The sequence below is a fragment of the Balaenoptera physalus genome (assembly GCF_965194825.1).
Source record: "Balaenoptera physalus genome assembly, chromosome: 13".
Lineage (NCBI taxonomy): Eukaryota > Metazoa > Chordata > Mammalia > Artiodactyla > Balaenopteridae > Balaenoptera > Balaenoptera physalus.
Genome location: NC_138892.1, coordinates 76,063,989 through 76,089,375, shown reverse-complemented (window position 1 = coordinate 76,089,375; position 25,387 = coordinate 76,063,989).

The window sequence follows — 25,387 nt, the reverse complement described above, 5'->3', positions numbered from 1 at the left end:
TGGGAAAGCGCAAGGCCACACTGAGCCTCAAGGTAGTGCCTAATTTTCCACCGGGCAAGCTCTGCGTGCCTCGGTTTCCATGAAGTCTACACCTTTGTTGTGCTTCAATGGAACGCGAAGATAGCTTTCAGGACTCCAAGCACTCTGGCCTCCGCACCGTTTCCTATTCTACCACACGGATACCCCCCACGTCTCCTCTCTGTCTGCTGATCCACAAGCAGCCGTGTAGGCCCTAAGGAACAATTCTTGCATGCACAGCCCAAGGCGTCACACTGCTCTCTCTCTACCTTTTGAAACCTAGGTTGCCGCAGATTCTCCCAGCTCACGAAGACAGTCAGAGACGGTCTCATGTGCTGGGTAACGTGGACTCAGTGAGGACAAGGGTCCTACCTGCACTCAGAAAAACACTCTGCTCAGCTCTCCATCCAGGAGCTCACACCGCCTGACTCATTGGTTTAGCAGGACGTCAACGTGAGGTCCAAGCTGAGCAAAGAGCACAATTCCTCCTTTACCCTGCTAGGCCCCTGAAGAGGTAGTGCCAACTAAGCCTCGCTCAGGCCAGCCCTGCTTCGGGGTCCTGCCACACTTGAAGCCTGCACAGTAAAAGGTACTTAGTGATGTTCCCAGGGTTTCACCATGCTCTCCCTCGGCAACTCCACTCCTGCAGGTACTCATGTTTGCTGTGAACTAGGATAGGTGGCCCTGCTTCGAAAAGCAGTCTTTTCCCCTTTGGAAATGTGGATTCTTATAGCCTCAGAGCTGTTTGCGAAACCCTAGGAAGGCCCAGCTTCTACTCACTGCAGGCACGCCCGGGGAGGAAACGAGTATGTTCCCCTAGAGAAACAGGCTGCTTGCAAGGGTCGAGGGGAGCTTCTCAGGTGCACTGTGGATCCCGTTTGTTTCCGTTCGCAGCTCCCATCCCTCAGGTGCGTATGCTGGGTGCTAACAAGAGTAGGTGGCTCTGCCGACAAAAGCAGCCTTTTCCCTTTGGAAGCTTGCATTCTAGTGTCTCAGGGGTTGCTTGCCAAACCTTGAAGTTGCCCAGGTTCTAACCTCTGTAGGTACGCTTGCGTAGCAAACGAGCACTTTCCCCCGAGAAACCGGGTTCCTGCCACGTTAGAGGAAAGTTAATCCCGCAGACCTCGTTCCTCCTGGGAAAGCGCAAGGCCACACTGAGCCTCAGGGTAGTGCCTAAGTTTCCAACGGGCAAGCTGTGCGTGCCTCGGTTTCCATGAGGTCTCCACCGTTGTTGCTCTTCAATGGAAAGCGAGGATAGCTTTCAGGACTCCAAGCACTCTGGCCTCCACCCGGTTTCCCATGCTACCACACGGATCCCCCCCACGTCTCCTCTCTATCTGCAGAGCCACAAGCAGCCGTGTAGGTCTTCGGAACACTTCTTGCATGAACAGCCCAAGGCGTCACACTGCTCTCTCTCTACCTTTTGAAACCTAGGTTGCCGCAGCTTCTCCCAGCTCACGAAGACAGACAGAGCCGGTCTCATGTGCTGGGTAACGTGGACTCAGTGAGGAAAAGGGCCCTCCCTGCACTCAGAAAAACACTCTGCTCAGCTCTCCATCCAGGAGCTCACACCGCCTGACTCGGTTTAGCAGGACGTCGATGTGAGGTCCAAGCTGAGCAAAGAGCACAATTCCTCCTTTACTCTGCTAGGCCTCTGAAGAGGTAGTGCCAACTAGGCCTCGCTCTGGCCAGCCCTCCTTCAGGGATCTTGCCACACTTTGAAGCCTGCACAGTAAAAGGTACTTAGCGAAGTTCCCAGGGTTTCGCCATGCTCTCCCTCGGCAGCTCCACTCCTGCAGGGACTCATGTTTGCTGTGAACCAGGATAGGTGGCCCTGCCTCGAAAAGCAGTCATTTCCCCTTTGAAAATGTGGATTTTTGTAGCCTCGGAGCTGTTTGCGAAACCCTAGGAAGACCCAGCTTCTACTCACTGTAGGCACGCTCGGGGAGGAAACAAGTATGTTCCCCCAGAGAAACAGGCTGCTTGCAAGTGTCGAGGGGAGCTTCTCAGGTGCCCAGTGGGTCCCGTTTGTTTCCCTTCGCAGCTCCCATCCCTCAGGTACTTATGCTGGGTGCTAAGAAGAGTAGGTGGCTGTACCGACAAGAGCAGCCTGTTCCCTTTGGAAGCTTGGATTCTAGTGTCTCAGGGGCTCCTTGCCAAACCTTGAAGTTGCCCAGGTTCTAGCCTCCGCAGGTACGCTTGCGTAGCAAACGAGCACTTTCACCCGAGAAACAGGGTTCCTGCCAGGTTGGAGGAGAGTTAATTCTGCAGACCTCGTTCCTCCTGGGAAAGTTCACTGAGCCTCAGGGTAGTGCCTAAGTTTCCACCGGGGAAGCTCTGTGTGCCTCGGTTTCCATGAGATCTCCACCGTTGTTGTGCTTCAAAAGAACGCGAGGATAGCTTTCAGGACGCCAAGCACTCTGGCCTCCGCACCGTTTCCCATGCTACCACACGGATCCCCCCCCACGTCTCCTCTCTGTCTGCAGAGCCTCAAGCAGCCGTGAAGGCCCTTCGGAACACTTCTTGCATGCACAGCCCAAGGCGTCACACGGCTCTCTCTCTACCTTTTGAAAACTAGGCTGCCGCAGCTTCTCCCACCTACGAAGACAGTCCGAGCAGGTCTCATGTGCTGGGTAACGTAGACCCAGTGAGGACAAGGGCCCTACCTGCACCCAGAAAAACACTCTGCTCAGCTCTCCATCCAGGAGCTCACACCGCCTGACTCGTTGGTTTAGCAGGACGTCAAAGTGAGGTCCAAGCTGAGCAAAGAGCACAATTCCTCCTTCACCCTGCTAGGCCCCTGAAGAGGTAGTGCCAACTAGGCCTCGCTCAGGCCAGCCCTGCTTCAGGGGTCCTGCCACACTTGAAGCCTGCACAGTAAAAGGTACTTAGTGAAGTTCCCAGGGTTTCACGATGCTCTCCCTCGGCAACTCCACTCCTGCAGGTACTCATGTTTGCTGTGAACTAGGATAGGTGGCCCTGCTTCGAAAAGCAGTCTTTTCCCCTTTGGAAATGTGGATTCTTATAGCCTCGGAGCTGTTTGCGAAACCCTAGGAAGGCCCAGCTTCTACTCACTGCAGGCACGCCCGAGGAGGAAACGAGTATGTTCCCCCAGAGAAACAGGCTGCTTGCAAGGGTCGAGGGGAGCTTCTCAGGTGCACTGTGGATCCCGTTTGTTTCCGTTCGCAGCTCCCATCCCTCAGGTACGTATGCTGGGTGCTAACAAGTGTAGGTGGCTCTGCCGACAAAAGCAGCCTTTTCCCTTTGGAAGCTTGGATTCTAGTGTCTCAGGGGTTGCTTGCCAAACCTTGAAGTTGCCCAGGTTCTAACCTCCGTAGGTACGCTTGCGTAGCAAACGAGCACTTTCCCCCGAGAAACCGGGTTCCTGCCACGTTGGAGAAGAGTTAATCCCGCAGACCTCGTTCCTCCTGGGAAAGCGCAAGGCCCCACTGAGCCTCAGGGTAGTGCCTAAGTTTCCACCCGGTAAGCTCTGCGTGCCTCCGTTTCCATGAGGTCTCCACCGTTGTTGTGCTTCAATGGAAAGCGAGGATAGCTTTCAGGACTCCAAGCACTCTTGCCTCCGTACCGTTTCCCATGCTACCACACGGATCCCCCCCACGTCTCCTCTCTATCTGCAGAGCCACAAGCAGCCGTGTAGGTCTTCGGAACACTTCTTGCATGCACAGCCCAAGGCGTCACACTGCTCTCTCTCTACCTTTTGAAAGCTAGGTTGCCGCAGCTTCTCCCAGCTCACGAAGACAGTCAGAGCCGGTCTCATGTGCTGGGTAACGTGGACTCAGTGAGGACAAGGGCCCTACCTGCACTCAGAAAAACACTCTGCTCAGCTCTCCATCCAGGAGCTCACACCGCCTGACTCGGTTTAGCAGGACGTCGATGTGAGGTCCAAGCTGAGCAAAGAGCACAATTCCTCCTTTACCCTGCTAGGCCTCGGAAGAGGTAGTGCCAACTAGGCCTGGCTCAGACCAGCCCTCCTTCAGGGATCCTGCCACACTTCGAAGCCTGCACTGTAAAAGGTACTTAGCGAAGTTCCCAGGGTTTCGCCATGCTCCACCTCGGCAGCTCCACTCCTGCAGGGACTCATGTTTGCTGTGAACTAGGATAGGTGGCCCTGCTTCGAAAAGCAGTCTTATCCCCTTTGAAAATGTGGATTCTTGTAGCCTCGGAGCTGTTTGCGAAACCCTAGGAAGGCCCAGCTTCTAGTCACTGCAGGCACGCCCGGGGAGGAAACGAGTATGTTCCCCCAGAGAAACAGGCTGCTTGCAAGTGTCGAGGGAAGCTTCTCAGGTGCCCAGTGGGTCCCGTTTGTTTCCCTTCGCAGCTCCCATCCTGCAGGTCCTTATGCTGGGTGCTAACAAGAGTAGGTGGCTCTGACGACAAAAGCAGCCTTTTCCCTTTGGAAGCTTGGATTCTAGTGTCTAAGGGGCTGCTTGCCAAACCTTGAAGTTGCCCAGGTTCTAACCTCCGTAGGAACGGTTGCGTAGCAAACGAGCACTTTCCCCTAGAAACCGGGTTCCGCCAGTTGGGAGGAGAGTTAATCCCGCAGACATCGTTCCTCCTGGGAAAGCGCAAGGCCACACTGAGCCTCAGGGTAGTGCCTAAGTTTCCACCCGGTAAGCTCTGCGTGCCTCCGTTTCCATGAGGTCTCCACCGTTGTTGTGCTTCAATGAAAGCGAGGATAGCTTTCAGGACTCCAAGCACTCTTGCCTCCGTACCGTTTCCCATGCTACCACACGGATCCCCCCCACGTCTCCTCTCAGTCTGCTGAGCCACAAGCTGCATTGTAGGCCCTTCGGAACACTTCTTGCATGCACAGCCCAAGGCGTCACACTGCTCTCTCTCTACCTTTTGAAAGCTAGGTTGCCGCAGCTTCTTCCAGCTCACGAAGACAGTCAGAGCCGGTCTCATGTGCTGGGTAACGTGGACTCAGTGAGGACAAGGGCCCTACCTGCACTCAGAAAAACACTCTGCTCAGCTCTCCATCCAGGAGCTCACACCGCCTGACTCGGTTTAGCAGGACGTCGATGTGAGGTCCAAGCTGAGCAAAGAGCACAATTCCTCCTTTACCCTGCTAGGCCCCGGAAGAGGTAGTGCCAACTAGGCCTCGCTCAGACCAGCCCTCCGTCAGGGATCCTGCCACACTTCGAAGCCTGCACTGTAAAAGGTACTTAGCGAAGTTCCCAGGGTTTCGCCATGCTCCCCCTCGGCAGCTCCACTCCTGCAGGGACTCATGTTTGCTGTGAACTAGGATAGGTGGCCCTGCTTCGAAAAGCACTCTTTTCCCCTTTGGAAATGTGGATTCTTGTAGCCTCGGAGCTGTTTGCGAAACCCTAGGAAGGCCCAGCTTCTACTCACTGCAGGCACGCCCGGGGAGGAAACGAGTATGTTCCCCCAGACAAACAGGGTGCTTGCAAGTGTCGAGGGGAGCTTCTCAGGTGCCCAGTGGGTCCCGTTTGTTTCCCTTCGCAGCTCCCATCCTGCAGGTCCTTATGCTGGGTGCTAACAAGAGTAGGTGGCTCTGCCGACAAAAGCAGCCTTTTCCCTTGGAAGCTTGGATTCTAGTGTCTCAGGGGCTGCTTGCCAAACCTTGAAGTTGCCCAGGTTCTAACCTCCGTAGGTACGCTTGCGTAGCAAGCGAGCACTTTCCCCCGAGACCCGGGTTCCTGCCACATTGGAGAAGAGTTAATCCCGCAGACCTCGTTCCTCCTGGGAAAGCGCAAGGCCGCACTGAGCCTCAGGGTAGTGCCTAAGTTTCCACCCGGTAAGCTCCGCGTGCCTCCGTTTCCATGAGGTCTCCACCGGTGTTGTGCTTCAATGGAAAGCGAGGATAGCTTTCAGGACTCCAAGCACTCTTGCCTCCGTACCGTTTCCCATGATACCACACGGATCCCCCCCACGTCTCCTCTCAGTCTGCTGAGCCACAAGCTGCCGTGTAGACCCTTCGGAACACTTCTTGCATGCACAGCCCAAGGCGTCACACTGCTCTCTCTCTACCTTTTGAAACCTAGGTTGCCGCAGCTTCTCCCAGCTCACGAAGACAGTCAGAGCCGGTCTCATGTGCTGGGTAACGTGGACTCAGTGAGGACAAGGGCCCTACCTGCACTCAGCAAAACACTCTACTCAGCTCTCCATCCAGGAGCTCACACCGCCTGACTCGGATTAGCAGGACGTCGATGTGAGGTCCAAGCTGAGCAAAGAGCACAATTCCTCCTTTACCCTGCTAGGCCCCGGAAGAGGTAGTGCCAACTAGGCCTCGCTCAGGCCAGCCCTCCTTCAGGGATCTTGCCACACTTTGAAGCCTGCACAGTAAAAGGTACTTAGCGAAGTTCCCAGGGTTTCACGATGCTCTCCCTCGGCAGCTCCACTCCTGCAGGGACTCATGTTTGCTGTGAACTAGGATAGGTGGCCCTGCTTCGAAAAGCAGTCTTTTCCCCTTTGAAAATGTGGATTCTTATACCCTCGGAGCTGTTTGCGAAACCCGAGGAAGGCCCAGCTTCTAGTCACTGCAGGCACGCCCGGGGAGGAAACGAGTATCTTCCCCCAGAGAAACAGTCTGCTTGCAAGTGTCGAGGGGAGCTTCTCAGGTGCCCAGTGGGTCCCGTTTGTTTCCCTTCGCAGCTCCCATCCTGCAGGTCCTTATGCTGGGTGCTAACAAGAGTAGGTGGCTCTGCCGACAAAAGCAGCCTTTTCCCTTGGAAGCTTGGATTCTAGTGTCTCAGGGGCTGCTTGCCAAACCTTGAAGTTGCCCAGTTTCTAAACTCCGTAGGTACGAGTGCGTAGCAAACGAGCACTTTCCCCCGAGAAACCGGGTTCCTGCCAGGTTGGAGGAGAGTTAATCCCGCAGACCTCGTTCCTCCTGGGAAAGCGCAAGGCCACACTGAGCCTCAGGGTAGTGCCTAAGTTTCCACCGCGCAAGCTCTGCGTGCCTCGCTTTCCATGAGGTCTCCTCCGTTGTTGTGCTTCAATGGACCGCGAGGATAGCTTTCAGGACTCCACGCACTCTGGCCTCCGCACCGATCCCCATGCTACCACACGGATCCCTCCCGCATCTCCTCTCTCTCTGTAGAGCCACAAGCAGCCGTGTAGACCCTTCAGAACACTTCTTGTAAGCACAGCCCTAGAGTCACACTGCTCTCTCTCTACATTTTGAAACCTAGGTTGCCGCAGCTTCTCCCAGCTCAGGGAGACAGTCAGAGCCGGTTTCATGTGCTGGGTAACGTGGACACAGTGAGAACAAGGGCCCTACCTTCACTCAGAAAAACACACTGCTCAGCTCTCCTTCCAGGAGCTCACACCGCCTGACTGGTTGGTATAGCAGGACGTCGATGTGATGTCCAAGCTGAGCAAAGAGCACAATTCCTCCTTTACCCTGCTAGGCCCAGGAAGAGGTAGTGCCAAGTAGGCCTCGCTCAGACCAGCCCTCCTTCAGGAATCCTGCCACACTTCGAAGCCTGCAAAGTAAAAGGTACTTAGCGAAGTTCCCAGGGTTTCGCCATGCTCCCCCTCGGCAGCTCCACTCCTGCAGGGACTCATGTTTGCTGTGAACTAGTATAGGTGGACCTGCTTCGAAAAGCTCTCTTTTCCCCTTTGGAAATGTGGATTCTTGTAGCCTCGGAGCTGTTTGCGAAACCCTAGGAAGGCCCAGCTTCTAGTCACTGCAGGCACGCCCGGGGAGGAAACGAGTATGTTCCCCCAGAGAAACAGGCTGCTTGCAAGTGTCGAGGGGAGCTTCTCAGGTGCCCAGTGGGTCCCGTTTGTTTCCCTTCGCAGCTCCCATCCTGCAGGTACTTATGCTGGGTGCTAACAAGAGTAGGTGGCTCTGCCGACAAAAGCAGCCTTTTCCCTTTGGAATCTTTGATTCTAGTGTCTAAGGGGCTGCTTGCCAAACCTTGAAGTTGCCCAGGTTCTAACCTCCGTAGGTACGCTTGCGTAGCAAACAAGCACTTTCCCCCGAGAAACCGGGTTCCTGCCACGTTGGAGGAGAGTTAATCCCGCAGACCTCGTTCCTCCTGGGAAAGCGCAAGGCCACACTGAGCCTCAAGGTAGTGCCTAAGTTGCCAACGGGCAAGCTCTGCGTGCCTCGCTTTCAATGAGGTCTCCACTGTTGTTGTGCTTCAATGGAAAGCGAGGATAGCTTTCAGGACTCCAAGCACTCTGGCCTCCGCACCGTTTCCCATGCTACCACACGGATCCCCCCCACGACTCCTCTCAGTCTGCTGAGCCACAAGCGGCCGTGTAGGCCCTTCGGAACACTTCTTGCATGCACAGCCCAAGGCGTCACACTGCTCTCTCTCTACCTTTTGAAACCAAGGTTGCCGCAGCTTCTCCCAGCTCACGAAGACAGTCAGAGCCGGTCTCATGTGCTGGGTAACGTGGACTCAGTGAGGACAAGGGCCCTACCTGCACTCAGAAAAACACTCTGCTCAGCTCTCCATCCAGGAGCTCACACCGCCTGACTCGGTTTAGCAGGACGTCGATGTGAGGTCCAAGCTGAGCAAAGAGCACAATTCCTCCTTTACCCTGCTAGGCCGCGGAAGAGGTAGTGCCAACTAGGCTTCGCTCAGGCCAGCCCTCCTTCAGGTATCTTGCCACACTTTGAAGCCTGCACAGTAAAAGGTATTTAGCGAAGTTCCCAGTGTTTCGCCATGCTCTCCCTCGGCAGCTCCACTCCTGCAGGGACTCATGTTTGCTGTGAACTAAGATAGGAGGCCCTGCTTCGAAAAGCAGTCTTTTCTCCTTTGAAAATGTGGATACTTATGGCCTCGGAGCTGTTTGCGAAACCCTAGGAAGGCCCAGCTTCTACTCACTGCAGGCACGCCCGGGGAGGAAACGAGTATGTTCCGCCAGAGAAACAACCTGCTTGCAAGTGTCGAAGGGAGCTTCTCAGGTGCCCAGTGGGTCCCGTTTGTTTCCCTTCGCAGCTCCCATCCTGCAGGTCCTTATGCTGGGTGCTAACAAGAGTAGGTGGCTCTGCCGACAAAAGCAGCCTTTTCCCTTGGAAGCTTGGATTCTAGTGTTTCAGGGGCTGCTTGCCAAACCTTGTAGTTGCCCAGTTTCTAAACTCCGTAGGTACGAGTGCGTAGCAAACGAGCACTTTCCCCCGAGAAACCGGGTTCCTGCCACGTTGGAGGAGAGTTAATCCCGCAGACCTCGTTCCTCCTGGGAAAGCGCAAGGCCACACTGAGCCTCAGGGTAGTGCCTAAGTTTCCACCGCGCAAGCTCTGCGTGCCTCGCTTTCCATGAGGTCTCCTCCGTTGTTGTGCTTCAATGGACCGCGAGGATAGCTTTCAGGACTCCACGCACTCTGGCCTCCGCACCGGTCCCCATGCTACCACACGGATCCCTCCCACATCTCCTCTCTCTCTGCAGAGCCACAAGCAGCCGTGTAGACACTTCAGAACACTTCTTGCAAGCACAGCCCTAGGGTCACACTGCTCTCTCTCTACCTTTTGAAAAATAGGTTGCCGCAGCTTCTCCCAGCTCAGGAAGACAGTCAGAGCCGGTCTCATGTGCTGGGTAACGTGGACACAGTGAGAACAAGGGCCCTACCTTCACTCAGAAAAACACACTGCTCAGCTCTCCTTCCAGGAGCTCACACCGCCTGACTCGTTGGTTTAGCAGGACGTCGATGTGAGGTCCAAGCTGAGCAAAGAGCACAATTCCTCCTTTACCCTGCTAGGCCCCGGAAGAGGTAGTGCCAACTAGGCCTCGCTCAGGCCAGCCCTCCTTCAGGGATCTTGCCACACTTTGAAGCCTGCACAGTAAAAGGTATTTAGCGAAGTTCCCAGGGTTTCGCCATGCTCTCCCTCGGCAGCTCCACTCCTGCAGGGACTCATGTTTGCAGTGAATTAAGATAGGTGGCCCTGCTTCGAAAAGCAGTCTTTTCCCCTTTGTAAATGTGGATACTTATGGCCTCGGAGCTGTTTGCGAAACCCTAGGAAGGCCCAGCTTCTACTCACTGCAGGCACGCCCGGGGAGGAAACGAGTATGTTCCCCCAGAGAAACAGGCTGCTTGCAAGTGTCGAGGGGAGCTTCTCAGGTGCCCAGTGGGTCCCGTTTGTTTCCCTTCGCAGCTCCCATCCTGCAGGTACCTAAGCTGGGTGCTAACAAGAGTAGGTGGCTCTGCCGACAAAAGCAGCCTTTTCCCTTTGGAAGCTTGGATTCTAGTGTCTCAGGGGCTGCTTGCCAAACCTTGAAGTTGCCCAGGTTCTAACCTCCGTAGGTACTCTTGCGTAACAGACGAGCGCTTTCCCCCGAGAAACCGGGTTCCTGCCACGTTGGAGGAGAGTTAATCCCGCAGACCTCGTTCCTCCTGGGAAAGCGCAAGGCCACACTGAGCCTCAAGGTAGTGCCTAAGTTTCCAACGGGCAAGCTCTGCGTGCCTCGCTTTCAATGAGGTCTCCACTGTTGTTGTGCTTCAATGGAAAGCGAGGATAGCTTTCAGGTCTCCAAGCACTCTGGCCTCCGCACCGTTTCCCATGCTACCACACGGATCCCCCCCACGTCTCCTCTCTGTCTGCTTAGCCAAAAGCAGCCATGTAGGCCCTTCGGAACACTTCTTGCATGCACAGCCCAAGGCGTCACACTGCTCTTTCTTTACCTTTTGAAAACTAGGTTGCCGCAGCTTCTCCCAGCTCACGAAGACAGTCAGAGCCGGTCTCATGTGCTGGGTAACGTGGACTCAGTGAGGACAAGGGCCCTACCTGCACTCAGAAAAACACTCGGCTGAATTCTCCATCCAGGAGCTCACACCGCCTGACTAGTTGGTTTAGCAGGACGTCGATGTGAGGTCCAAGCTGAGCAAAGAGCACAATTCCTCCTTTACCCTGCTAGGCCCCGGAAGAGGTAGTGCCAACTAGGCCTCGCTCAGGCCAGCCCTCATTCAGGATTCTTGCCACACTTTGAAGCCTGCACAGTAAAAGGTACTTAGCGAAGTTCCCAGGGTTTCGCCATGCTCTCCCTCGGCAGCTCCACTCCTGCAGGGACTCATGTTTGCTGTGAACTAGGATAGGTGGCCCTGCTTCGAAAAGCAGTCATTTCCCCTTTGGAAATGTGGATTCTTGTAGCCTCGGAGCTGTTTGCGAAACCCTAGGAAAGCCCAGCTTCTACTCACTGGAGGCACGCCCTGGGAGGAAACGAGTGTGTTCCCCCAAAGAAACAGGCTGCTTGCAAGTGTCGAGGGGAGCTTCTCAGGTGCCCAGTGTGTCCCGTTTGTTTCCCTTCGCAGCTCCCATCCCTCAGGTACTTATGCTGGGTGCTAAGAAGAGTAGGTGGCTCTACCGACAAAAGCAGCCTGTTCCCTTTGGAAGCTTGGATTCTAGTGTCTCAGGGGCTGCTTGCCAAACCTTGAAGTTGCCCAGGTTTCTAGCCTCCACAGGTAAGTTTGCGTAGCAAACGAGCACTTTCTCCCGTGAAACCAAGATCCGGCCACGTTGGAGGAGAGTTAATCCCGCAGACCTCGTTCCTCCTGGGAAAGCGCAAGGCCACACTGAGCCTCAAGGTAGTGCCTAATTTTCCACCGGGCAAGCTCTGCGTGCCTCGGTTTCCATGAGGTGTACACATTTGTTGTGCTTCAATGGAACGCGAAGATAGCTTTCAGGACTCCAAGCACTCTGGCCTCCGCACCGTTTCCTATTCTACCACACGGATACCCCCCACGTCTCCTCTCTGTCTGCTGATCCACAAGCAGCCGTGTAGGCCCTAAGGAACAATTCTTGCATGCACAGCCCAAGGCGTCACACTGCTCTCTCTCTACCTTTTGAAACCTAGGTTGCCGCAGCTTCTCCCAGCTCAAGAAGACAGTCAGAGCCGGTCTCATGTGCTGGGTAACGTGGACTCAGTGAGGACAAGGGTCCTACCTGCACTCAGAAAAACACTCTGCTCAGCTCTCCATCCAGGAGCTCACACCGCCTGACTCGTTGGTTTAGCAGGACGTCAAAGTGAGGTCCAAGCTGAGAAAAGACACAATTACTCCTTTACCCTGCTAGGCCCCTGAAGAGGTAGTGCCAACTAGGCCTCGCTCAGGCCAGCCCTCCTTCAGGGATCTTGCCACACTTTGAAGCCTGCACATTAATAGGAACTTAGCGAAGTTCCCAGGGTTTCGCCATGCTCTCCCTCGGCAGCTCCACTCCTGCAGGGACTCATGTTTGCTGTGAACTAGGATAGGTGGCCCTGCTTCGAAAAGCAGTCTTTTCCCCTTTGGAAATGTGGATTCTTGTAGCCTCGGAGCTGTTTGCGAAACCCTAGGAAGGCTCAGCTTCTACTCACTGCAGGCACGCCCGGGGAGGAAACGAGTACGTTCCTCCAGAGAAACAGGCTGCTTGCAAGTGTCGAGGGGAGCTTCTCAGGTGCCCAGTGGGTTCCGTTTGTTTCGCTTCGCAGCTCCCATCCTGCAGGTACCTAAGTTGGGTGCTAAAAAGAGTAGGTGGCTCTGCCGACAAAAGCAGCCTTTTCCCTTTGGAAGCTTGGATTTTAGTGTCTCAGGGGCTGCTTGCCAAACCTTGAAGTTGCCCAGTTTCTAACCTCCATAGGTACGCTTGCGTAGCAAACGAGCACTTTCCCCCGAGAAACCGGGTTCCTGCCAGGTTGGAGGAGAGTTAATCCCGCAGACCTCGTTCCTCCTGGGAAAGCGCAAGGCACCCTGAGCCTCAGGGTAGTGCCTAAGTTTCCACCGGACAAGCTCTGCGTGCCTCGATTTCCATGAAGTCTCCACCGTTGTTGTGCTTCAATGGAACGCGAGGATAGCTTTCAGGACTCCAAGCACTCTGGCTTCCGCGCCGTTTCCCATGCTACCACACGGATCCCCCCCACGTCTCCTCTCTGTCTGCTGATCCACAAGAAGCCATGTAGGCCCTTCGGAACACTTCTTGCATGCAAAGCCCAAGGCGTCACACAGCTGTCTCTCTACCTTTTGAAACCTAGGTTGCCGCACCTTCTTCCAGCTCACGAAGACAGTCAGAGCCAGTCTCATGTGCTGGGTAACGTGGACTCAGTGAGTACAAGGACCCTATCTGCACTCAGAAAAACACTCTGCTCAGCTCTCCATCCAGGAGCTCACACCGCCTGACTCGTTGGTTTAGCAGGACGTCGATGTGAGGTCCAAGCTGAGCAAAGAGCACAATTCCTCCTTTACCCTGCTAGGACTCAGAAGAGGTAGTGACAACTAGGCCTCGCTCAGGCCAGCCCTGCTTCAGGGGTCCTGCCACACTTTGAAGCCTGCACAGTAAAAGGAACTTAGCGAAGTTCCCAGGGTTTCGCCATGCTCTCCCTCGGCAGCTCCACTCCTGCAGGGACTCATGTTTGCTGTGAACTAGGATAGGTGGCCCTGCTTGGAAAGGCAGTCATTTCCCCTTTGGAAATGTGGATTCTTGTAGCCTCAGAGCTGTTTGCGAAACCCTAGGAAGGCCCACCTTCTACTCACTGCAGGCACGCCCGGGGAGGAAACGAGTATGTTCCCCCAGAGAAACAGACTACTTGCAAGTGTCGAGGGGAGCTTCTCAGGTGCCCAGTGGGTCCCGTTTGTTTCCCTTCGCAGCTCCCATCCTGCAGGTCCTTATACTGGGTGCTAAGAAGAGTAGGTGGCTCTGCCGACAAAAGCAGCCTTTTCCCTTTGGAAACTTGGATTCTAGTGCCTCAGGGGCTGCTTGCCAAACCTTGAAGTTGCCCAGGTTCTAGCCTCCACAGGTACATTTGTGTAGCAAACGAGCAGTTTCTCCCGAGAAACCAATATTCTGCCACGTTGGAGGAGAGTTAATCCCGCAGACCTCGTTCCTCCTGGGAAAGCGCAAGGCCACACTGAGCCTCAAGGTAGTGCCTAAGTTTCCAACGGGCAAGCTCTGCGTGCCTCGCTTTCAATGAGGTCTCCACTGTTGTTGTGCTTCAATGGAAAGCGAGGATAGCTTTCAGGACTCCAAGCACTCTGGCCTCCGCACCGTTTCCCATGCAACCACACGGATCCCCCCCACGTCTCCTCTCTGTCTGCTGAGCCAAAAGCAGCCATGTAGGCCCTTCGGAACACTTCTTGCATGCACAGCCCAAGGCGTCACACTGCTCTTTCTCTACCTTTTGAAACCAAGGTTGCCGCAGCTTCTCCCAGCTCACGAAGACAGTCAGAGCCGGTCTCATGTGCTGGGTAACGTGGACTCAGTGAGGACAAGGGCCCTACCTGCACTCAGAAAAACACTCTGCTGAATTCTCCATCCAGGAGCTCACACCGCCTGACTAGTTGGTTTAGCAGGACGTCGATGTGAGGTCCAAGCTGAGCAAAGATCACAATTCCTCCTTTACCCTGCTAGGCCCCGGAAGAGGTAGTGCCAACTAGGCCTCGCTCAGGCCAGCCCTCATTCAGGATTCTTGCCACACTTTGAAGCCTGCACAGTAAAAGCTACTTAGCGAAGTTCCCAGGGTTTCGCCATGCTCTCCCTCGGCAGCTCCACTCCTGCAGGGACTCATGTTTGCTGTGAACTAGGAGAGGTGGCCCTGCTTCGAAAAGCAGTCATTTCCCCTTTGGAAATGTGGATTCTTGTAGCCTCGGAGCTGTTTGCGAAACCCTAGGAAAGCCTAGCTTCTACTCACTGGAGGCACGCCCTGGGAGGAAACGAGTGTGTTCCCCCACAGAAACAGGCTGCTTGCAAGTGTCGAGGGGAGCTTCTCAGGTGCCCAGTGGGTCCCGTTTGTTTCCCTTCGCAGCTCCTATCCCTCAGGTACTTATGCTGGGTGCTAAGAAGAGTAGGTGGCTCTACCGACAAAAGCAGCCTGTTTCCTTTGGAAGCTTGGATTCTAGTGTCTCAGGGGCTGCTTGCCAAACCTTGATGTTGCCCAGGTTTCTAGCCTCCACAGGTAAGTTTGCGTAGCAAACGAGCACTTTCTCCCGTGAAACCAAGATCCGGCCACGTTGGAGGAGAGTTAATCCCGCAGACCTCGTTCCTCCTGGGAAAGCGCAAGGCCACACTGAGCCTCAAGGTAGTGCCTAATTTTCCACCGGGCAAGCTCTGCGTGCCTCGGTTTCCATGAGGTCTACACCTTTGTTGTGCTTCAATGGAACGCGAAGATAGCTTTCAGGACTCCAAGCACTCTGGCCTCCGCACCGTTTCCTATTCTACCACACGGATACCCCCCACGTCTCCTCTCTGTCTGCTGATCCACAAGCAGCCGTGTAGGCCCTAAGGAACAATTCTTGCATGCACAGCCCAAGGCGTCACACTGCTCTCTCTCTACCTTTTGAAACCTAGGTTGCCGCAGGTTCTCCCAGCTCACGAAGACAGTCAGAGCCGGTCTCATGTGCTGGGTAACGTGGACTCAGTGAGGACAAGGGTCCTACCTGCACTCAGAAAAACACTCTGCTCAGCTCTCCATCCAGGAGCTCACACCGCCTGACTCGTTGGTTTAGCAGGACGTCAAAGTGAGGTCCAAGCTGAGCAAAGAGCACAATTCCTCCTTTACCCTGTTAGGCCTCAGAAGAGGTAGTGACAACTAGGCCTCGCTCAGGCCAGCCCTGCTTCAGGGGTCCTGCCACACTTGAAGCCTGCACAGTAAAAGGTACTTAGTGAAGTTCCCAGGGTTTCACCATGCTCTCCCTCGGCACCTCCACTCCTGCAGGTACTCATGTTTGCTGTGAACTAGGATAGGTGGCCCTGCTTCGAAAAGCAGTCTTTTCCCCTTTGGAAATGTGGATTCTTGTAGCCTCGGAGCTGTTTGCGAAACCCTCGGAAGGCCCAGCTTCTACTCACTGCAGGCACGCCCGGGGAGGAAACGAGTATGTTACCCCAGAGAAACAGGCTGCTTGCAAGTGTCGAGGGGAGCTTCTCAGGTGCCCAGTGGGTCCCGTTTGTTTCCCTTCGCAGCTCCCATCCTGCAGGTACCTAAGCTGGGTGCTAACAAGAGTAGGTGGCTCTGCCGACAAAAGCAGCCTTTTCCCTTTGGAAGCTTGGATTCTAGTGTCTCAGGGGCTGCTTGCCAAACCTTGAAGTTGCCCAGGTTCTAACCTCCGTACGTACTCTGGCGTAACAGACGAGCACTTTCCCCCGAGAAACCGGGTTCCTGCCACGTTGGAGGAGAGTTAATCCCGCAGACCTCGTTCCTCCTGGGAAAGCGCAAGGCCACACTGAGCCTCAAGGTAGTGCCTAATTTTCCACCGGGCAAGCTCTGCGTGCCTCGGTTTCCATGAAGTCTACACCTTTGTTGTGCTTCAATGGAATGCGAAGATAGCTTTCAGGACTCCAAGCACTCTGGCCTCCGCACCGTTTCCTATTCTACCACACGGATACCCCCCACGTCTCCTCTCTGTCTGCTGATCCACAAGCAGCCGTGTAGGCCCTAAGGAACAATTCTTGCATGCACAGCCCAAGGCGTCACACTGCTCTCTCTCTACCTTTTGAAACCTAGGTTGCCGCAGATTCTCCCAGCTCACGAAGACAGTCAGAGACGGTCTCATGTGCTGGGTAACGTGGACTCAGTGAGGACAAGGGTCCTACCTGCACTCAGAAAAACACTCTGCTCAGCTCTCCATCCAGGAGCTCACACCGCCTGACTCATTGGTTTAGCAGGACGTCAACGTGAGGTCCAAGCTGAGCAAAGAGCACAATTCCTCCTTTACCCTGCTAGGCCCCTGAAGAGGTAGTGCCAACTAAGCCTCGCTCAGGCCAGCCCTGCTTCGGGGTCCTGCCACACTTGAAGCCTGCACAGTAAAAGGTACTTAGTGATGTTCCCAGGGTTTCACCATGCTCTCCCTCGGCAACTCCACTCCTGCAGGTACTCATGTTTGCTGTGAACTAGGATAGGTGGCCCTGCTTCGAAAAGCAGTCTTTTCCCCTTTGGAAATGTGGATTCTTATAGCCTCAGAGCTGTTTGCGAAACCCTAGGAAGGCCCAGCTTCTACTCACTGCAGGCACGCCCGGGGAGGAAACGAGTATGTTCCCCTAGAGAAACAGGCTGCTTGCAAGGGTCGAGGGGAGCTTCTCAGGTGCACTGTGGATCCCGTTTGTTTCCGTTCGCAGCTCCCATCCCTCAGGTGCGTATGCTGGGTGCTAACAAGGGTAGGTGGCTCTGCCGACAAAAGCAGCCTTTTCCCTTTGGAAGCTTGCATTCTAGTGTCTCAGGGGTTGCTTGCCAAACCTTGAAGTTGCCCAGGTTCTAACCTCTGTAGGTACGCTTGCGTAGCAAACGAGCACTTTCCCCCGAGAAACCGGGTTCCTGCCACGTTAGAGGAAAGTTAATCCCGCAGACCTCGTTCCTCCTGGGAAAGCGCAAGGCCACACTGAGCCTCAGGGTAGTGCCTAAGTTTCCAACGGGCAAGCTGTGCGTGCCTCGGTTTCCATGAGGTCTCCACCGTTGTTGCTCTTCAATGGAAAGCGAGGATAGCTTTCAGGACTCCAAGCACTCTGGCCTCCACCCGGTTTCCCATGCTACCACACGGATCCCCCCCACGTCTCCTCTCTATCTGCAGAGCCACAAGCAGCCGTGTAGGTCTTCGGAACACTTCTTGCATGAACAGCCCAAGGCGTCACACTGCTCTCTCTCTACCTTTTGAAACCTAGGTTGCCGCAGCTTCTCCCAGCTCACGAAGACAGACAGAGCCGGTCTCATGTGCTGGGTAACGTGGACTCAGTGAGGAAAAGGGCCCTCCCTGCACTCAGAAAAACACTCTGCTCAGCTCTCCATCCAGGAGCTCACACCGCCTGACTCGGTTTAGCAGGACGTCGATGTGAGGTCCAAGCTGAGCAAAGAGCACAATTCCTCCTTTACTCTGCTAGGCCTCTGAAGAGGTAGTGCCAACTAGGCCTCGCTCTGGCCAGCCCTCCTTCAGGGATCTTGCCACACTTTGAAGCCTGCACAGTAAAAGGTACTTAGCGAAGTTCCCAGGGTTTCGCCATGCTCTCCCTCGGCAGCTCCACTCCTGCAGGGACTCATGTTTGCTGTGAACCAGGATAGGTGGCCCTGCCTCGAAAAGCAGTCATTTCCCCTTTGAAAATGTGGATTTTTGTAGCCTCGGAGCTGTTTGCGAAACCCTAGGAAGACCCAGCTTCTACTCACTGTAGGCACGCTCGGGGAGGAAACAAGTATGTTCCCCCAGAGAAACAGGCTGCTTGCAAGTGTCGAGGGGAGCTTCTCAGGTGCCCAGTGGGTCCCGTTTGTTTCCCTTCGCAGCTCCCATCCCTCAGGTACTTATGCTGGGTGCTAAGAAGAGTAGGTGGCTGTACCGACAAGAGCAGCCTGTTCCCTTTGGAAGCTTGGATTCTAGTGTCTCAGGGGCTCCTTGCCAAACCTTGAAGTTGCCCAGGTTCTAGCCTCCGCAGGTACGCTTGCGTAGCAAACGAGCACTTTCACCCGAGAAACAGGGTTCCTGCCAGGTTGGAGGAGAGTTAATTCTGCAGACCTCGTTCCTCCTGGGAAAGTTCACTGAGCCTCAGGGTAGTGCCTAAGTTTCCACCGGGGAAGCTCTGTGTGCCTCGGTTTCCATGAGATCTCCACCGTTGTTGTGCTTCAAAAGAACGCGAGGATAGCTTTCAGGACGCCAAGCACTCTGGCCTCCGCACCGTTTCCCATGCTACCACACGGATCCCCCCCCACGTCTCCTCTCTGTCTGCAGAGCCTCAAGCAGCCGTGAAGGCCCTTCGGAACACTTCTTGCATGCACAGCCCAAGGCGTCACACGGCTCTCTCTCTACCTTTTGAAAACTAGGCTGCCGCAGCTTCTCCCACCTACGAAGACAGTCCGAGCAGGTCTCATGTGCTGGGTAACGTAGACCCAGTGAGGACAAGGGCCCTACCTGCACCCAGAAAAACACTCTGCTCAGCTCTCCATCCAGGAGCTCACACCGCCTGACTCTTTGGTTTAGCGGGAGGTCGATGTGAGGTCCAAGCTGAGCAAAGAGCACAATTCCTCCTTTACCCTGCTAGGACCCAGAAGAGGTAGTGCCAACTAGGCCTCGCTCAGGCCAGCCATCCATCAGGGATCCTGCCACACTTTGAAGCCTGCACAGTAAAAGGTACTTAGCGAAGTTCCCAGGGTTTCGCCATGCTCTCCCTCGGCAGCTCCACTCCTGCAGGGCCTCATGTGTGCTGTGAACTAGGATAGGTTGCCCTGCTTCGAAAAGCAGTCTTTTCCCCTTTGGAAATGCGGATTCTTGTAACCTCGGAGCTGTTTGCACAACCCTAGGTAGGCCCAGCTTCTATTCACTGTAGGCACGCCCGGGGAGGAAACGAGTATGTTCCCCCAGAGAAACAGACTACTTGCAAGTGTCGAGGGGAGCTTCTCAGGTGCCCAGTGGGTCCCGTTTGTTTCCCTTCGCAGCTCCCATCCCTCAGGTACTTATGCTGGGTGCTAAGAAGAGTAGGTGGCTCTGCAGACAAAAGCAGCCTTTTCCCTTTGTAAGCTTGGATTCTAGTCTCTCAGTGGCTGCTTGCCAAACCTTGAAGTTGCCCAGGTTCAAACCTCCATAATTACGCTTGCGTAGCAAACGAGCACTTTCCCCCGAGTAAACGGGTTCCTGCCAGGTTGGAGGAAAGTGAATCCCGCAGACCTCGTTCCTCCTGGGAAAGCGCAAGGCCACACTGAGCCTCAGGGTAGTGCCTATGGTTCCACCGGGCAAGCTCTGCGTGCCTCGGTTTCCATGAGGTCTCCACCGTTGTTGTGCTTCAATGGAACCCGAGGATAGCTTTCAAGACTCCAAGCACTCTGGCCTCCGCACCGTTTCCCATGCTACCACACGGATCCCCCCCGAAGTCTCCTCTCTGCCTGCAGAGCCACAAGCAGCCGTGTAGGCCCTTCAGAACACTTCTTGCATGAAAAGCCCAAGGCGTCACACTGCTCTATCTCTACCTTTTGAAACCTAGGTTGCCGCAGCTTCTCCCAGCTCAAGAAGACAGTCAGAGCCGGTCTCAGGTGCTGGGTAACGTGGATTCAGTGAGGACAAGGGCCGTACCTGCACTCAGAAAAATACTCTGCTCAGCTCTCCATCCAGGAGCTCACACCGCCTGACTCGTTGGTTTAGCAGGACGTCGATGTGAGGTCCAAGCTGAGCAAAGAGCACAATTCCTCCTTTACCCTGCTAGGCCCCTGAAGAGGTAGTGCCAACTAGGCCTCTCCCAGGCCAGCCCTCCTTCAGGGATCTTGCCACACTTTGAAGCCTGCACAGTAAAAGGTACTTAGCGAAGTTCCCAGGGTTTCGCCATGCTCTCCCTCGGCAGCTCCCCTCCTGCAGGGACTCATGTTTGCTGTGAACCAGGATAGGTGGCCCTGCCTCGAAAAGCTGTCATTTCCCCTTTGGAAATGTGGATTCTTAAAGCCTTGGAGCTGTTTGCGAAACGCTAGGAAGGCCCAGCTTCTACTTACTGCAGGCACGCCCGGGGAGGAAACGAGTATGTTCCCCCAGAGAAACAGGCTGCTTGCAAGTGTCGAGGGGAGCTTCTCAGGTGCCCAGTGTGTCCCGTTTGTTTCCATTCGCAGCTCCCATCCTGCAGGTCCTTATGCTGGGTGCTAACAAGAGTAGGTGGCTCTGCCGACAAAAGCAGCCTTTTCCCTTTGGAAGCTTGGATTCTAGTATCTCAGAGGCTGCTTGCCCAACCTTGAAGTTGCCCAGGTTCTAACTTCCGTAGGTATGCTTGCGTAGAAAACGAGCACTTTCCCCCAAGAAACTGGATTCCTGCCAAGTTGGAGGAGTGTTAAACCCGCAGACCTCGTTCCTCCTGGGAAAGCGCAAGGCCACACTGAGCCTCAGGGTAGTGCCTAAGTTTCCCCCGGACAAGCTCTGCGTGCCTCGGTTTCCATGAGGTCTCCACCGTTGTTGTGCTTCAATGGAACGCGAGGATAGCTTTCAGGACTCCAAGCACTCTGGCCTCCGCGCCGTTTCCCATGCTACCACACGGATCCCCCCCACGTCTCCTCTCTGTCTGCAGAGCCACAAGCAGCCGTGTAGGCCCTTCGGAACACTTCTTGCATGCACAGCCCATGGCGTCACACTACTGTCTCTCTACCTTTTGAAACCTAGGTTGCCGCAGCTTCTCCCAGCTCACGAAGACAGTCAGAGCCGGTCTCATGTGCTTGGTAACGTGGACTCAGTGAGGACAAGGGCCCTACCTGCACTCAGAAAAACACTCTGCTCAGCTCTCCATCCAGGAACTCACACCGCCTGACTCGTTGGTTTAGCAGGACGTCGATGTGAGGTCCAAGCTGAGCAAAGAGCACAATTCCTCCTTTACCCTGCTAGGCACCTGAAGAGGTAGTGCCAACTAGGCCTCGCTCAGGCCAGCCCTGCTTCAGCGGTCCTGCCACACTTTGAAGCCTGCACAGTAAAAGGAACTTAGCGAAATTCCCAGGGTTTCGCCATGCTCTCCCTCGGCAGCTCCACTCCTGCAGGGACTCATGTTTGCTGTGAACTAGGATAGGTGGCCCTGCTTCGAAAAGCAGTCTTTTCCCCTTTGGAAATGTGGATTCTTGTAGCCTCGGAACTGTTTGCGAAACCCTAGGAAGGCCCAGCTTCTACTCACTGCAGGCACGCCCAGGGAGGAAACGAGTATGTTCCCCCAGAGAAACAGGCTGCTTGCAAGTGTCGAGGGGAGCTTCTCAGGTGCCCAGTGGGTCCCGTTTGTTTCCCTTCACAGCTCCCATCCTGTAGGTCCTTATGCTGGGTGCTAAAAAGAGTAGGTGGCTCTGCCGACAAAAGCAGCCTTTTCCCTTTGGAAGCTTGGATTCTAGTGTCTCAGGGGCTGCTTGCCGAAGCTTGAAGTTGCCCAGGTTCCAAACTCCATAGGTACGCTTGCGTAGCAAACGAGCACTTTCCCTCGAGAAACCGGGTTCTTGCCACGTTGGAGGAGAGTTAATCCCACAGACCTCGTTCCTCCTGGGAAAGCGCAAGGCCACACTGAGCTTCTGGGTAGTGCCTAAGTTTCCACCGGGCAAGCTCTGCGTGCCTCGGTTTCCATGAGGTCTCCACCGTTGTTGTGCTTCAATGGAACGCGAGGATAGGTTTCAGGACTCCAAGCACTCTGGCCTCCGCACCGTTTCCTATGCTACCACACGGATCCCCCTCACGTCTCCTCTCTGTCTGCTGAGCCACAATCAGCCGTGTAGGCCCTTCGGAATATTTCTTGCATGTACAGCCCAAGGCGTCACACTGCTCTCTCTCTACCTTTTGAAACCTAGGTTGCCGCAGCTTCTCCCAGCTCACGAAGACAGTCAGAGCCGGTCTAATGTGCTGGGTAACGTGGACTCAGTGAGGACAAGGGCCCTACCTGCACTCATAAAAACACTCTGCTCAGCTCTCCATCCAGGAGCTCACACCGCCTGACTCGTTGGTTTAGCAGGACGTCAATGTGAGATCCAAGCTGAGCAAAGAGCACAATTCCTCCTTTAACCTACTAGTCCCCTGAAGAGGGAGTGCCAACTAGGCCTTGCTCAGGCCAGCCCTGCTTCAGGGATCTTGCCACACTTTGAAGCCTGCACATTAAAAGCTACATAACGAAGTTCCCAGGGTTTCGCCATGCTCTCCAACGGCAGCTCCACTCCTGCAGGGACTCATGTTTGCTGTGAACTAGGATAGGTGGCCCTGCTTCTAAAAGCAGTCTTTTCGCCTTTGGAAATGTGGATTCTTGTAGCCTCGGAGCTGTTTGCGAAATCCTAGATAGGCCCAGCTTCTACTCACTGCAGGCACGCCCGGGGAGGAAACGAGTATGTTCCACCAGAGAAACAGGCTGCTTGCAAGTGTCGAGGGGAGCTTCTCAGGTGCCCAGTGGGTCCCGTTTGTTTCCTTTCGCAGCTCCCATCCTGCAGGTATTTATGCTGGGTGCTAACAAGTGTAGGGGGCTCTGCCGACAAAAGCAGCGTTTTCCCTTTGGAAGCTTGGATTCTAGTGTCTCAGGGGCTGCTTGCCAAACCTTGAAGTTGCCCAGATTCTAACCTCCGTAGGTACGCTTGCGTAGCAAACGAGCACATTCCCCCGAGAAACCGGGTTCCTGCCACGTTGGAGGAGAGTTAATCCCGCAGACCTCGTTCCTCCTGGGAAAGCGCAAGGCCACACTGAACCTCAGGGTAGTGCCTAAGTTTCCACTGGGCAAGCTCTGCGTGCCTCGGTTTCCATGAGGTCTCCACCGTTATTGTGCTTCAGTGGAACAAGAGGATAGCTTTCAGGACTCCAATCACTCTGGCCTCCGCACCGTTTCCCATGCTACCACACTGATCCCCCCCACGTCTCCTCTCTGTCTGCTGAGCCACAAGCAGCCGTGTAGGCCCTTCGGAACACTTCTTGCATGCACAGCTCAAGGCGTCACACGGCTCTCTCTCTACCTTTTGAAACCTAGGTTGCCGCAGCTTCTCCCAGCTCACGAAGACAGTCAGAGCCGGTCTCATGTGCTGGGTAACGTGGACTGAGTGAGGACAAGGGCCCTACCTGCACTCAGAAAAACACTCTGCTCAGCTCTCAATCAAGGAGCTCACACCGCCTGACTCGTTGGTTTAGCAGGATGTCGATGTGAGGTCCAAGCTGAGCAAAGAGCACAATTCCTCCTTTACCCTGCTAGGCCCCGGTAGAGGTAGAGCCAAATAGGCCTCGCTCAGGCCAGCCCTCCTTCAGGAATCTTGCCACACTTCGAAGCCTGAACAGTTAAAGGTACTTAGCGAAAACCCCAGGGTTTCGCCATGCTCTCCCTCGGCAGCCCCACTCCTGCTGGGACTCATGTTTGCTGTGAACTAGGATAGGTGGCCCTGCTTCGAATGGCAGTCTTTTCCCCTTTGGAAATGTGGATTCTTGTAGCCTCGGAGCTGTTTGCAAAACCCAAGGAAGGTCCAGCTTCTACTCACAGCAGCCACGCTCGGGGAGGAAACGAGTATGTTCCCCAAGAGAAACAGGCTGCTTGAAAGTGTCGAGGGGAGCTTCTCAGGTGCCCAGTGGCTCCCGTTTGTTTTCCTTCGCAGCTCCCATCCCTCAGGTACTTATGCTGGGTGCTAACAAGTGTAGGTGGCTCTACCGACAAAAGCACCCTGTTCCCTTTAGAAGCTTGGATTCTAGTGTCTCAGGGGCTCGTTGCCAAACTTTGAAGTTGCCTAAGTTCTAGCCTCCGCAGGTACGCTTGCGTAGCAAACGAGCACTTTCTCCCGAGAAACCCGGTTCCTGCCAGGTTGGAGGAGAGTTAATCCCGCAGACCTCGTTCCTCCTGGGAAAGCACACTGAGCCTCAGGGTAGTGCCTAAGTTTCCACCGGGCAAGCTCTGCGTGCCTCGGGTTCCATGAGTTCTCCACCGTTGCTGTGCTTCAATGGAACGCGAGGATAACTTTCAGGACTCCAAGCACTCTGGCCTCCACGCCGTTTCCCATGCTAACACACGGATCCCCCCCCACGTCTCCTCTCTCTGTGTATAGCCACAAGCAGCCGTGTAGGCCCTTCAGAACACTTCTTGCATGCACAGCCCAAGGCCTCACACTGCTCTCTCTCTACCTTTTGAAACCTAGGTTGCCGCAGCTTCTCCCAGCTCACGAAGACAGTCAGAGCCGGTCTCATGTGCGGGGTAACGTGGACTCAGTGAGGACAAGGGCCCTACCTGCACTCAGAAAAATACTCTGCTCAGCTCTCCATCCAGGAACTCACACCGCCTTACTCGTTGGTTTAGCAGGACGTCGATGTGAGGTCCAAAATGAGCAAAGAGCACAATTCCTCCTTTACCCTGCTAGGCCCCGGAATAGGATGTGCCAACTAGGCCTCGCTCAGGCCAGCCCTCCTTCAGGAATCTTGCCACACTTCGAAGCCTGCACAGTAAAAGGTACTTAGCGAAAACCCCAGGGTTTCGCCATGATCTCCCTCGGCAGCTCCACTCCTGCAGAAACTCATGTATGCTGTGAACTAGGATAGGTGGCCCTGCTTCGAAAAGCAGTCTTTTCCCCTTTGGAAATGTGGATTCTTGTAGCCTCGGAGCTGTTTGCGAAACCCTAGGTAGGCCCAGCTTCTACTCACAGCAGCCACGCTCGGGGAGGAAATGAGTATGTTCCCCCAGAGAAAGAGGCTGCTTGCAAGTGTGGAGGGGAGCTTCTCAGGTGCCCTGTGGGTCCCGTTTGTTTCCGTTCACATCTCCCAGCCTGCAGGTACTTATGCTGGGTGCTAACAAGAGTAGGTGGGTCTGCTGACAAAAGCAGCCTTTTCCCATTGGAAGCTTAGATTCTAGTGTCTCAGGGGCTGCTTGCCAAACCTTGAAATTGCCCTGGTTCTAACCTCCGTAGGTACGCTTGCGTAGCAAACGAGCACTTTCCCCCGAGCAACCGGGTTCTTGCCACGTTGGAGGAGAGTTAATCCCGCAGACCTCGTTCCTCCTGGGAAAGCGCAAGGCCCCACTGAGCCTCAGGGTACTGCCTAAGTTTCCACCGGGCA